The sequence below is a fragment of the Coloeus monedula genome (genome assembly GCF_965178545.1).
Source record: "Coloeus monedula genome assembly, chromosome: 9".
In the NCBI taxonomy this organism is placed as follows: Eukaryota; Metazoa; Chordata; class Aves; order Passeriformes; family Corvidae; genus Coloeus; species Coloeus monedula.
In genome coordinates, this window is record NC_138789.1 from 4,775,635 (window position 1) to 4,788,557 (window position 12,923).

A 12,923-nucleotide genomic window follows, 5' to 3' on the forward strand; every position below is an offset into this window, starting at 1 on the left:
TACAGCTGCAGAAATCACTTCTTCTATTTGAACATTTTTTTGCATGCAGTCACCTAAATATGACAGCCATAATGGTACCTATGCATGAAAGGTGACTGTAAACGGGGCTGGGATTATACCTCACTGCAAATATAAAGCAGTTTTCTTGACATACCTTCTAAGCATCCCCACATATCGTTAATTTCTGTGTGAAAATCTAGAAAGAAATATATTCTTCCAGAATTCAGATAAAATCACAAGCACTTCAAATGGCAAACTGTAAAATGAAAAAAAAAGAATCCTTTTCAGACTGGACAATTATACCAGAAGTTCACCAGGACAGGAGGTTGTGAACGCTAACAACATGAAGTTTTGAAAAACTAATTAAGACTTTTTTTAGAGAAGACAATCCATCAGAAGCTATTAAACACATAAGCCTCCCTGGAACTGCCAGCCCAAAGGTCTCCTAGAGCAGTGACTGCTACAAGGGTTTATAAGGAGGAGAACGTCGCTGTTCCAGTTTTCCCATGCACCTGGAAGTGGTCCCATCAGAAGAGCTACCGAGCTAGACAGACCTCTAGTCTGACACAGAATAACTGCTCTTACTTCATTCACAAGATTGAAGATGACAAGAAACCAACCTGTTAATAAATCAGAGCTGAAGTAAACTTGCAACAGTAAAAGAAATAGTCTTAACATTACTGATTCCACACTGTCTCTTCTGAACATCCTACAACAACACAGCCTTAATAAGATTACCTATTCCCCAAAGTACCTCTTTAGATTCCAGTGTACCCAAAATGTGCTTATGTACACATTTATCACAGATGTTACACAGCACAGAGAGCAGCCAGTAGCACAGTGACAGACATTTGCAAGTGCCTGTGAAATCCCTTTGCAATCACATGTCTGCTTATAGAGAATTAAACACAGCCATCAAGAAAATAAATAACAATAATAATAAGCTCTTTCCAGAGTATTTTTGAACACGTATTCAAAATGTAGTCCTGTTCCATTCCCTGCGAGAGGATGGAAAAGCAGCATCCTTGAGGGTCCCTTACCTTTCCCTAAATGAGAAGATGATTGGAAGGGCTCAGGCTCCACACCAATGCGAAGGCCTCTGGAAAACTGACTGCAGGAGTTGGTTATTCCTCCTTTCCCCCAAACCCTGGATGCCATCACATCCTGTATTTTCAGATGCACTACTATAGCAGCAGAGCCCAGATGAGCCCACCACAGTGCAGCTGCAGACGGGGGTCCCAGCAAGGCACTGAAAACACACAGAGAAGTCCATGCTGACCAACACCTCCCTCTCCTCCCCACGCTCTGGATACTTCCTCCGCATCCCAGCTTGCCCCTTCCCCTCTCAGCTGCTGTCTCTCCTGGCAGGGTCTCACCTCCAGCACAGCGATGCCTGCGACAATCTTTGAGGTGCGGCCTGCTCGTCATCACCTCCTCGCTGAGCAGATTCAGGGAGACAAGCCTTGAAAACATCTCCTGCAGCAACGCTGCCTCCAAGACAACAGGAAATGGCCAACTAATAATGGACCAGTTGAGGAGCTGCCAGCTTCAGCAAATGTGGCTGGAATTGTACTTTTTGTTTAATTTAGGAAGATTCCGGTTGAGCATTGGTCATCTCACTTGACCCAACCCCTGGACTGCAGTAGCCCAGAGCCCGCACCGCACCCCAGGTGTACACCAGCTGTACACAAAGAAGTTCGACGAGGCCTTGGACTGTCAACTAAATGAAGCTGAAAGTAAATTTGCCCATGCATGCAGGCAGCACCTAAGGCACTGCAGAAGCTCTTGGAGCACAGACAATCGATAGTAAGTACATCATAATCCCAAAGAGATTACTAAAAATTTATTTAGTGCATTACTGTGTCCACTCATTCTGTTTCCATCCAATATTTGCAACACACCAACTGCAGCAGATCTGCCCAATGTAAACAGCCACCCTAATCCACGCTGTCCTATCGATCATATTTACCCAAAGCTGAATGATCATTTTAATCTTTGTTAATCTGATTGCATAACAAACCACAGCATTCTGAAATAACCAAGCTGGTCTCTCCGGCACACATTAGTTGAAATCAGTCATTTCAGCACCCTGCTTCTTCTGAAAAACAGAACATACTAGATCATGGAGAAAGAAGAAAATAAACAAAGCACCTGGCCACTGCTTTCACAGCCAACCACCACACACATCGCAGTGTGCAGATGCCACGGAGCACCTTCGCACCTGGAGCAGGCTGCAAGCACAAAGCAAAGCAAAATGTTTTCAACCACTGAGCTCCATTGCGCAACTGAAGCACATTCTGCTGGATCTTATTCACATCTCTGGCGCAGGCTAGCGAGCAAACTATACAGCACGGATTTTCAAAACAAGTAATTGCACGTATATAAACAAAGGCCATAATTTACATGGCAGATCCTATGAAAGCTTATCTAGCACATGACATCACACCCGTAAATTACAACTTAAAGCACCTGTGCCAAACTGCTCCCACCCTCCCACCCCAAAATGAAGATGATTAATATCAAACCCTGCTCATCCATGCCTGCGCCTCTTGGGAATAAACATGCATGAAGTACCTCCCAAGACAGAGTAGTATTTAAAGATTCTTCAGACAATGAGAAGATTTATAATTATTACTGCATTGCATCATCATGAAGCCTTAAACAAATCAAGCTGCCTCATCATATGATGCCTAAGATAATACAAGGTTAAACAACATCAAACAGTATCGGTTCACTTCACTTGTACAGAAGGGCAAATACCCCCAGACCCTGTGCACGGGGATCTTCAGCCTTTCAGCTATTATCAAACACGCAAGTTAGACAAGGAAAACCAAAACACACGGATTTCTCTGAACAGGCTCAGAACCAGAATTTTTCCACTGAAATCCAATGAACCAGGTGATAGGGAAAGTGAAGGGCAGGCGAAGGGGGAACTGAGTAAGTTGAGGGACATGTTTCAGCATCTCTCAGCTTTAGTTCACTGGTCCATGATCAGCTTGGGAGAAATCAAGAGGCAGTATCGGGAGCTAACATGACACTGCCTATTGATCACAGCCAGCTTTCCACAGCACACAACAGAATTCCTCCTCTGGACTGATGATACCGGAGGAGGCTGCCTTATGGCACAACTTGCAGACAAGACAGGCATCAGCCGACTCTCTAACCAACACACGCCTGAATACCTTTGTAAGGCAAAACCAGCCAAGTATCTCTGCTCCAGGCACAAATATCTGCTCCTCCGAGTCCGCAGCTACCCACAAATAATGCTAATTATCGCAGTGCCCCCACGCTCCGCCCGCGCCGGGGCACTGCCCCCACAGCAGGCCCTGCACCGGGGAAAAGAGCAGCTCCGCCGGGTCTGTCCGCGCCAGCTGGGTCTCTGTGCCGTCTCCATCACGGTCTGCCCACACCGAATTCCCATTTCTGCGCGTTATTACCAATCTGACATCACCCCAGAGTATGCACAGTCTGACATCTACAGTTAACTCGGTGATGGTGTAAGTGCCGCCCGGCGCACGGGCGGTCGGTGTTGCAATACGCTGCTGCCGAACATCAAAAAAGAACATAGATAAATAGATACAGATATCGACATACAGCTATACATATAAAAACCTGCGGAGAGCCGCTCGCAGGGTTCGTTCCCGCCCCGGCCGCGGAGCCGCAGCCGAGCCCCCCGGGCGCGATGGCCCCGGCGCTGCCGGGCCGGGGGGGTTCCGAGCCGCCCACCCGCAGCCATTTCCCCGCCGCCGCCGCGGGTCTGGCGCTCCCGGCGAGCCCGCTCCGCACAAAGCCCGCCGGGCCATGAATAAAACATCGGCCGGAGGCGGCGGCGGAGGGCGGGAGGCGGGGGGGGGGGGGGGGGGGGGGGGTCGGAATACGAGAAATAAGGGAATGGAGAGGGGAGCGAGGAAGCGGCGGCGGGAGCGGCCCCGCGGAGGATGGGGGAGCTTGCCCCGGTCCCCGGCCTACGCTGCCCCGGCCCCGGGCGCTCACCTCGGCAGCCCTGCTCGGAGCGGCTCCCCCGGGCCGGAGCAGGCGGCGGGCGCAGGCAACGGCGGCTCCCGGGCGGTGTGCGGCGGCGGGGAGCGGAGCTGAGCAAAGGAGAGCGCAGCTGAGCAAAGGAGAGCGGAGCCGAGCGGCCTCTCGGGGAGCGGGCGGGCGGGGCGGGGCGGGGCGGGCGCGGGGCCGTCACCGCGGGGGAGGAGCCGGGGTGCGGGGGTACGGGCACCTCTCATCCCGCACACGGAGCCCGGCGCCGTAGGCCAGAGGCCATGAGCGGGAAAGCAGCAGGCTCCCGGTGAGGTCACAGATGCACAAATACAGACTCATGGAATCGATGGGGTTAAGGGGGACTTCTGGAGATGATCCAGTCCAACCCCTCACCAAGGCAGGGTCACCCGGAGCAGGTGACACAGGGACACTTGCAGGTGAGTTTGGGATATTTCAGCGTTGGAGACTCCACACCCTCCCTGGGCAGCTGTTCCAGAGCTCTGCCTCCCCCCACAGAAAGAAGTTATTCCCCATGGAAGTGGAGGAGCAGCTCTAATCTCTGCTCTCTGTGACCAGGGACAGGACCCAGGGAATGGCTGGAACTGTGTCAGGGAGGGTCAGGCTGGAAATCAGGGAAAGGTTCTTCCCCAAGAGGGTGCTGGGCACTGCCCAGGCTCTCCAGGGAATGGGCACGGCCCCGAGGCTGCCAGAGCTCCAGGAGCGTTTGAACACCGGTCCCAGAGATGCACAGGGTGGGATTGTTGGGGTGTCTGTGCGGGACCAGGAGCTGGACTTGATGACCATGTGGGTCCTTCCAACTCTGGCTATTCCATGGTTCCCTGTTGTTAAACTTCTCGTGTTTCAGTTTTTGTCCATTGCTCCTTGTCCTGTCACTGGGCACCACCGAAAATAGTCTGGTGCCAACCTCTTGGCACCTGCCTTTGAGATATTTCTGTGGATCTCAAACACAGGCCCTTCTGACTTAGGTGTCCTTGTCCTACTCAGCAGGGGGACAGCAGAGTGCTTCTCCTCCTTAGCATGGAAGTTGTTTTCCCACAAATGAAATGCCTATCAGCTCTATGGCACCATGCGCCCAAATTTTCGCTAGAAACCCATGTTTTTCTGTTTACAGAGGCAGAGTTTTTAATGAAAACAACTGAAAAACTGGAGATAGAGGTGAGGCCTCTTTGAAGATTGGGTTATAAAAGCTGTCTCAGACTGTTCCTGCCAGGAAATGCTACCATGTGAACTAGAAAGACTCCAGCAAGCTTACATCCTTTTCATCACTTAGAGTTTTAGTATCATCCAAAAATCCAGGCAGATAAGTTTTCATCTGAGGACATTTTTCCTTCACCATGATGAAAATGTTGAAATAGCTAACAGTTTGTTTGCCAAATCTTTGGCAATATCCCATTTGAAGTCATTTCTACCTTCAACTTTCTAGCAATTAATTATTTTTCGCTGCACTGGAAATCACTGTCATAAAGGTGCACATAAACAACATCAAGAGACATTCCAAAAGAGGGAATATTTTCAACTCTAGGTTGATAACGATGAAGTTTGGCCAACTTTGTTTTTTCTGCAGAGAGCCTGCTACTGTTTCCAGAGAAATGTGGTGCTTTTACAGTGAAACACATATGATTGCTATGCCTCTATAAACTGTGCTTCCAATAAAAATGACCATAAAAGAACAGCACGAAGCAAACATATTTTGTTTAGCCTCCCCAAACAAACCTCCCTAATGTTTTCCTTGTGATGTGTGCAGCTAGTTAACATTCATAATAATTATTTACATGAAAATCTATTTCCTTATGCATAAATTTGTTGATGGAGTCTTTGTCTGCCACTCTCATGTAGTCAACGATATGTCTAAAAGCAGAAAATAGCTATTTCCCTGATTTCTGGTGTTTGTTTTTCTCATTTCTGTGATGAGACAGTGCATACTGGAGAGTTATTTTTAGAAGCTGAGAAATTATAAACAGTGTAAACAATTTCTGATATCTAGGACATATTTGGTACTAAGAGTAGCGCCCATCAGCTGTGCCTGGTGCTCTGTCCCTGCCTAGTGATGCTTAAAGCAGGTATTAGTTCATTACCCAAGAATAAATTATGGGTTTAATATCAAAACCAAGTACTGGGGGTTGTTCCTGCAAGAAGAGGACAAATTTCATCCTGACTTTTTTGTACATGAGAACAGAAATTGGCTTTCCTGCTTCAGTTCTCCTCCTGCTGCGGGAATGAATTGACTTGGATCTGGGAGAGTCATGGACTAAAAGTAGCCAGAGACAAATATTTGCAAAGACAATACTATCATTATTTTTATAATAATAAGCCCCTCAAAATTCTTGGAAAGAGGAAAGATGATATAATTGAATATGGAAAGTCAGTGGCTTGTACCTGGTTGTTTTCTTTTGAAAGCAGCTCCACCTCTGTGCCAAAAGAAAAGAACAAGCCTCTTAAGATAGCAGGTAAACCACTGGTGTAGAAACACCAATTTGGCCTATTTATGGGGAAAAAAAATTGGCTTTCATCACAGTACTGTAGTGTAATCAGTGTGTGCATGCCTCGCATGTTGCCTGAGTTATATCAATACAGCAGTGCTAATGAGGATCTGTCTGTCTTCCCCTAAAAATGGAAATGCAATTCGCTTGTCAATGCCAAAAGTATTTGTATTGTACCTGTGTCCTACTTGTTATGGGTAAAAAATAGACCATTACTTGAATCAGGTAGCTGCTCTCAGCACAACTGTGTTTCAGGCTGAAGACTGTTTCAAATGCCTAAGTTACCCTGTTTTATTTTCTGAAAGGCACTGATGATTTCCTGATATTTTAATGAAGCTCTTCACTTCAGAAATGGGAGAAATGAGAACAGTCATGGCTTGCCTTATAGAAAAATAAGTGAAATTGCTGCACATTTTTCTCAATTAACAGGAGTTCAGAAGGAGAACTAAAATGCTGCACAAGCTGCTGCCAGTTTAAGGATTTTGATTAATTGCTATCACCTTGATCCTGGCTAAAGTAAACACCACAATGACAAATTCATTTTCCCTTTAAGGATTGTTATCCCAAAACACTGAATGATTTCCTAACTGTGCTGATATTCAAAGATTTTTGTAAACATAATCCCCAGGGCTGGAAAATATGGTCGCTGTGCGTGGACTCTGACTGCCAGGGTGATGAAGCCATTCTTCCATCCCCAAGGACTGCTGGAGAATTGAAGTCAGGCTCGCATGGACCACATTGCTGATGCTGCTGGAGAAAGAAGAGAGGGCACAGAAAGGCACGAGCCCTGCAGATGCAGTTTCTTCCCATGGATTTTCCATGTCCTATAAAATTTGAAGATGTCAGGTACCAACGTTTTTTACAGGATGCCAAAATTGTTGAGGTGGGTTTGATGCTGCAAACCAACAAGCTGCTCTTTGAGCTGTTCTGCTGCTTGACAAGCAACACAGGAACAGACGTGTGAACTTCCCAGTTCCTTTTTAATGGTGTTTTAACATCAAAGACTAGCTTTACATGTTTAAACGACTACAAATTAGTGAATGTTTGTTTTGCACATCTGGCCCTGCTCATTGCATTCACCATCATTATTAAAATGGAAATGGATGTTAATCTGCAATAAAGAAAAACATGGATTGCAAATTCTGGGCATATAAGAGAGAATGCATTTTAACCAATAAATAATTATCTCGGAATAAATAATGCCCTCAGAAGTATGAACTGCTCCCATTCACCTCACCCTGCACTACACCTGTTCAGAGGGCGAAAAGGAGAATGAAATATTTAGAAAGAGTCAAAGATTATTCTGTGTCACTTAATGCTGCATAATTCTCCTGAGTTCTCTGTTTCACAACTTCATCATCATAGAACAGGGCCTACATTAAAACCCCAGGACACATAGCAAGCCCAGCTGCAGGAGAAACCTACAGATACACCTGGGAATTTTCAGGCAATCTTTACTGATCCCAGTTCTTTGTGCAGTGTTGGTTTATTTACTCTGCAGATTCAATTATTATTCAATTATTCTCTTTATACCTGAGCTTGCAGTTAGGGAAGATAAGACAAAATAGTTAGATAAGCCCTCCATTAAGCCACCCGCATTTGGGAAGCTGTATAAACAAGAAGAAAAGATCCGTGGCAGAGCATCCAATCCTAATTCCAGATTAACAGTTTAGCAAAACTGTCTGTTAATTTCAGGCAAGGTCTGAGAGAGGAAAGAATAAGCAGGAACTTCAATTGTCAGCTGTTCAACATTTGGATGCAGAACAGGTACTGTCAAAGTTAGTACAGTGGGGTTTTAGCCTGAAGTATGCTTCGTGCTGGGACTGGAATCATAGGCCGTATGCCTGTGCTATGATAAGATAAATCAGTGAAGATCACGGAATCACAGAATCATACAATACCCTGAGTTGGAAGGGGCCCACAAGGATCATCAAATCCAACTCCCAAGATTGACTTTTATTGTGTGCCTGAAGGTCCAGTTCACCAGAACCCCTCCCCCCTTTATTCTGCCTCTTCTCTAAACAGGCAATATATGGTCTGAAAACCCAGGGAAGGAGTGGCAAATGACGATTGGGTACTGTGGTCCTGTTCAGGTCATCAGCAGCAGGTTCCTCTGGCTTTCAAGGTGCAGAATTGGATCCAAAGCGCAGGCTGAGTTACGCTCGTTACTTAGTTAGCACCAAAAAAGCCAAGAACATTTTCTTCTAGGCTGCACATTTGTTTCTCAGTACCAGGTAGGGTTGCACGACTTTCTCTTTGAGCCTCTTATGCTTTAACACAGTCATTCTGACACTAAATTATACAGAGAACACTTGTGTGAGCAGTTCTACCTCCTCCTGGGGAAAGGTGGGCATCTCCTTTTGGGAGGGACGCTGCTCACTGGTGATTTCTTCTCTGGCACAGGTGTTTGTGAAGCACAGAACCACTCCCACTCCTCACCTCCCTCAGAATACACACAGTTTTAAGTTAAAGCCTAGTTTTAAGTTCGAGTTTTAAGTGACAAAAGAGAACCTGTCCCACCCAGAAACCCTCTGTGCAGCACTACTTTTGGCTCTGCACTACCAACCCCTACAGGCTGCTGGTGATCACAGAGTACATCCATGGGGATGTGCTCCTGTGGCAAATGCCTCAAGGGAACCTGCTAAGGCCTTGGCTCCAATGGGAAGGGTTACTGGGCAGCCATCCTTCACACAGGGATTTGGGGAAGGGTTGGGTTGGTGTGATAGGAGATAAGAGTGGCCATGTAATGGTTCCTTGGCAGGGGGCCAGCAGTTTACTTGTTGTGATAAGATCTCACTTGTATCTCCTACATTCGGAGATAAACACTGTTAAATTTTATGCAAATCAGTCTTTCAGGAGCCCATAAAAACACTGCTTGCAAGAACATAAAGCAAAAACTGGTGACTATAACAGTAATGAAGAATTTGGGGATTTTTTTCATGTATTTTATGCACAAAAAAAACCCCACAAACAAACAAACAACAAACAACATTCTAAATTCATAGTTGAAGGATGGCTTCGAGCAGTAGAACTGGCATGGGTGAAGTCATCATTTGTGCTCTACCCAGGGCATTTATCAACATCACAGCAAGGGACTGTGCAAACTTAAACCTGTACACAGCTTTTATCAGATCAAGTCTCAGGTCTCAACAACTCAGGCAGGCGAACAGGGATTCAATAAGTAGCCTGAAGCCCAGAGTGGGCTGAGAAGAAAAGCTAGAAGCCATGGCTAGGCATCCATGATCTAACTGCTGGCACAACTTCCTGCTTTTCATGCACTGGAAGTGGGCATTAAAAAGAAATATATAATTGGGTTTTCCTGCATCCCTTTTCATACCAGAAAGGAGAACACACTGACTTGGGAATACTGCTGTCTGTATGGAATTGAAGGTCTCTTTCCTTCTGCACCAATGTGTGTTATTCCCTTTAACTTCCAAGCCAAGGAAATAAAGAAAAAGTATTCTTGTCATTATGCTGCTATTATGGCAGAGAATTTAATTGCATTCAAATCAAGGCAAAGTTATAATTCCCTTAGAAACTGTAACTTGGTCCAAAACACTGAGCTCTTCTGGAGCAATTGTTGCTGTGCACCTTTACAGAAAACATTAAGCTGACAGGAAGTGTGTGTTATCATTCATAAGGGAACTATTACATGGAATTTCACAACTTGTAAGGATACGTGATTAATCACAAATGCATTTTCATTGTAGCTTTTACATATAGCTGATGATGCAGAGCCATGGGTTAGGATTTGCCTGCCTTCTCCTGACATCTCAGAGTCAGATAGATGTCTGTGCTACAGCAAGTACTCCATGGATACCTTTAGAGTCAGAGAAGGGAAATAAGGACCTCCAAAGGTCGGTTTGTGTTGAAATGAAGTGAATGACCTTCCAGAGGCTTGTGTTTTGCTGGGATAGCTGGAACGAGCACAGGCACCTACATCCTGTTGTCTAAGCCATGTAAGGTGAATCCACCCTTGGGGGCAATTGATGGTGTTGAGGAGGACAATAATTTCCTCATCATTTTTGGGAGCTTCCTCTCAATAAACATGTCAAGAATATTGCCTTTCTTGCTCTCCTATGTTTTTAGTGTCTATCTGTCCTTCCTCCTTGTCATTTTCAACTTGCACATCTGTGGAAATGCTCCCACTTCAGCAGTAACTACTGAAAAAAGGGGTTTCAGTTCATTATCAGAACAAACCCCCTTGCTCCCTAGGCTGCTTAAAAGGTTCTTTCTGGAAGGAAGAAGCAAAATGTTAGTAGAAAGAAGGATGTTCCTTGCAAAAAGGCAGGGAAGGTATTGCCAGCAGTTTCATCTTAATCATCTCTGTAGATTAGACACAGAGAGAGATGGCAATAGGAGGCATTAAAAGGCAAGTCTTCCACAAAGTCATAGTAAACACTCAAGGTGATTACAAGTTGTAAATCACTTAGGAGTTCACTCCAGGTAAGTTAAGTTGGTTTGGGGACAAGTCAGAATTAGTGTTTCCATTGAAACGTGTTAAAATACCACACATTGTTTGGGTATTATTCATGCATGTTTAAGCAGAATGAAAAAATGCACTTTCCATCATAATGTCTGGACGATGGAGACTATTATGGACCTAGAAATTCAGATTCAATGTCCTGTTCAAAAATTTATACATCCCAGTGAGAGGCTGTGGAGAGGCTGATGGATAAAAATGGTATGAAAACATTCTGGCCACTCTCAAACAAGTGAAGGGCAGTAGCAAAATGCAGTTCTGTGTTATTTGTTATTGCAAAATTCAACTATATTTCTTTTTTTAAAGTCCAAAGACCTCTGTGAAGTGGGGCCTTCTCACTAGCTTCTTCAGTTGCTGAACAACAAGGAGAGGTGAGGGGAAACCAGAACAGGTCCACAGGATGATGTGGAGAAGGTTGAACGTCTTGCCCAACTCTCCCTGAGTCTGCTTTGGTACAACCTGTCTCTGAAGAACCACACAGAAAATCTACTGGTGTTCCTTATCCCTGTGCAGGGTCCCAAATGGATTGAGTAGGATGGCTGTCTCCTGTCACCTCCATCAGAAAACAAACCTCTGCAAGGAGGAGAGATGTGAGTCTGCCTGTGGGTCAAATAGTGCTTTTCATGGCAAAAAGACAATGGATATCCAGAAGAATGTCTGTCACCAGTGACCATGGGGGCTGGAAGAGAATCTGACCTTAGGAAAAAAAGAGAGAGACATTTCCTCCACGGTCTGAGCCTGTGATAGACCATCACAGTTTTTACAAAACCAGCTGAGGGTCACTAACATCTTCCCTAAATCGCTGAGCCACAGCAGAGGCAGGAGTTGGGCACATGACTGTGTATTAATACCCACCCAGGTGATCCAGCTAAACATACAGATAATGCAGCTTTTTTTGGGTGGGGTAAGAGTTGAAAGTCTTACTGACAGCGCTACAGGAGAAGAAAGGAAAGCTGCAACCTTTCTGCGTCAGCTCCAATGGCATCTGCAGGCTGCTGCTGGTGGGATGGGGTGCTCCAGGCTTCAACAAATATGGAGACATACCCCCTAAGGTTACTCTTGCCCTGGAAGTCTGACGAAACTGTTAGCCAAACTAGATATTAACCTACCTCCAAGGACCAGTGGCAGTGCCATTTTTTATGGTATGCTACGCCTGAGACCATGCAAACATCTGTTACTGGTTTGTTGTTTCTTTTGCATCTCTGTCTGTGTTTGTGCTTTTTGGATAGGGAAAGAACTGCCAGTCTCTGGAGCTCGCTGTGACTCAGAGGCCCAGGTGCGATGCTAAAAAAAAGTTGGATTGAACCAGATTGGAAGAAAACACTTTAAAGATCCTTAAACAAGCCTCTGTTAATGTTCAGAGGTGGAACACTTCATCTGGCTTCTAAAAACCCTTGATTTTCATCATTTATGCAATGGTAAAGGAAGATTTCCCACCTTTGCACAACTATGGTAAGGAAACGCAAAGTGTTATTTCCTCCCTAGGTGGCCTTGGGGCTGTGCTCGCCCCTGTGACCTGCTGTTGGCACTGCAAAGGTGTGGGGCAAACCTGAACCTACAGCTCGTGCTATTTGTGACTTCTGCTCGCGACCAAAAAGGGGAAGGCAGTTCTCAGTACCCAATGTCCATCCAGCAAAGCCTTTCACAAATGGAAGAACACTCTCCCATCAGCTTTGTTCAAAACCTCTCATGGGGGTTCCTTGTGCATCTCTGCAACTCCTTTCCTCAGATGTGTTTGAACGGTGTGAAAAGCCTGATTAAATCTGAAATGTAAGGACTGGGTGAAAACGGGGGGTCTGAAGGCATCTGTCAGCAGTTGCTGCAGCATTTGGTGTCTCAGTGGATGTCGGTCTGTCCTCAAACACCTTCCCTAGGCTGGTCTACTCCATGTCAGGCTTTGAGGTGTCTGGGTGAGCAGGATCTCACATTTCCTTAGTTCACTTCATGGG

The 12,923-nt window shown here is 45.7% G+C and overlaps 1 protein-coding gene across 2 annotated transcripts in view; it reads right to left on the reverse strand.

Annotated features, from left to right (window-relative positions):
• LOC309575953 (uncharacterized protein C1orf21) overlaps nt 1-4,140 on the reverse strand; it is a 108,980-nt gene extending 104,840 nt beyond the window's left edge. Inside the window, exon 1 of one of the 2 annotated variants that reach the window (XM_082286847.1) lies at nt 3,994-4,140. The gene's annotated coding sequence lies outside the window, so the exon portion shown is untranslated. Of the gene's footprint in view, nt 1-3,594; nt 3,725-3,993 lie in introns of those variants that run through there. The other variant, XM_082286848.1, reaches the window with a different exon arrangement.
• Nucleotides 4,141-12,923: the final 8,783 nt, after the last annotated feature.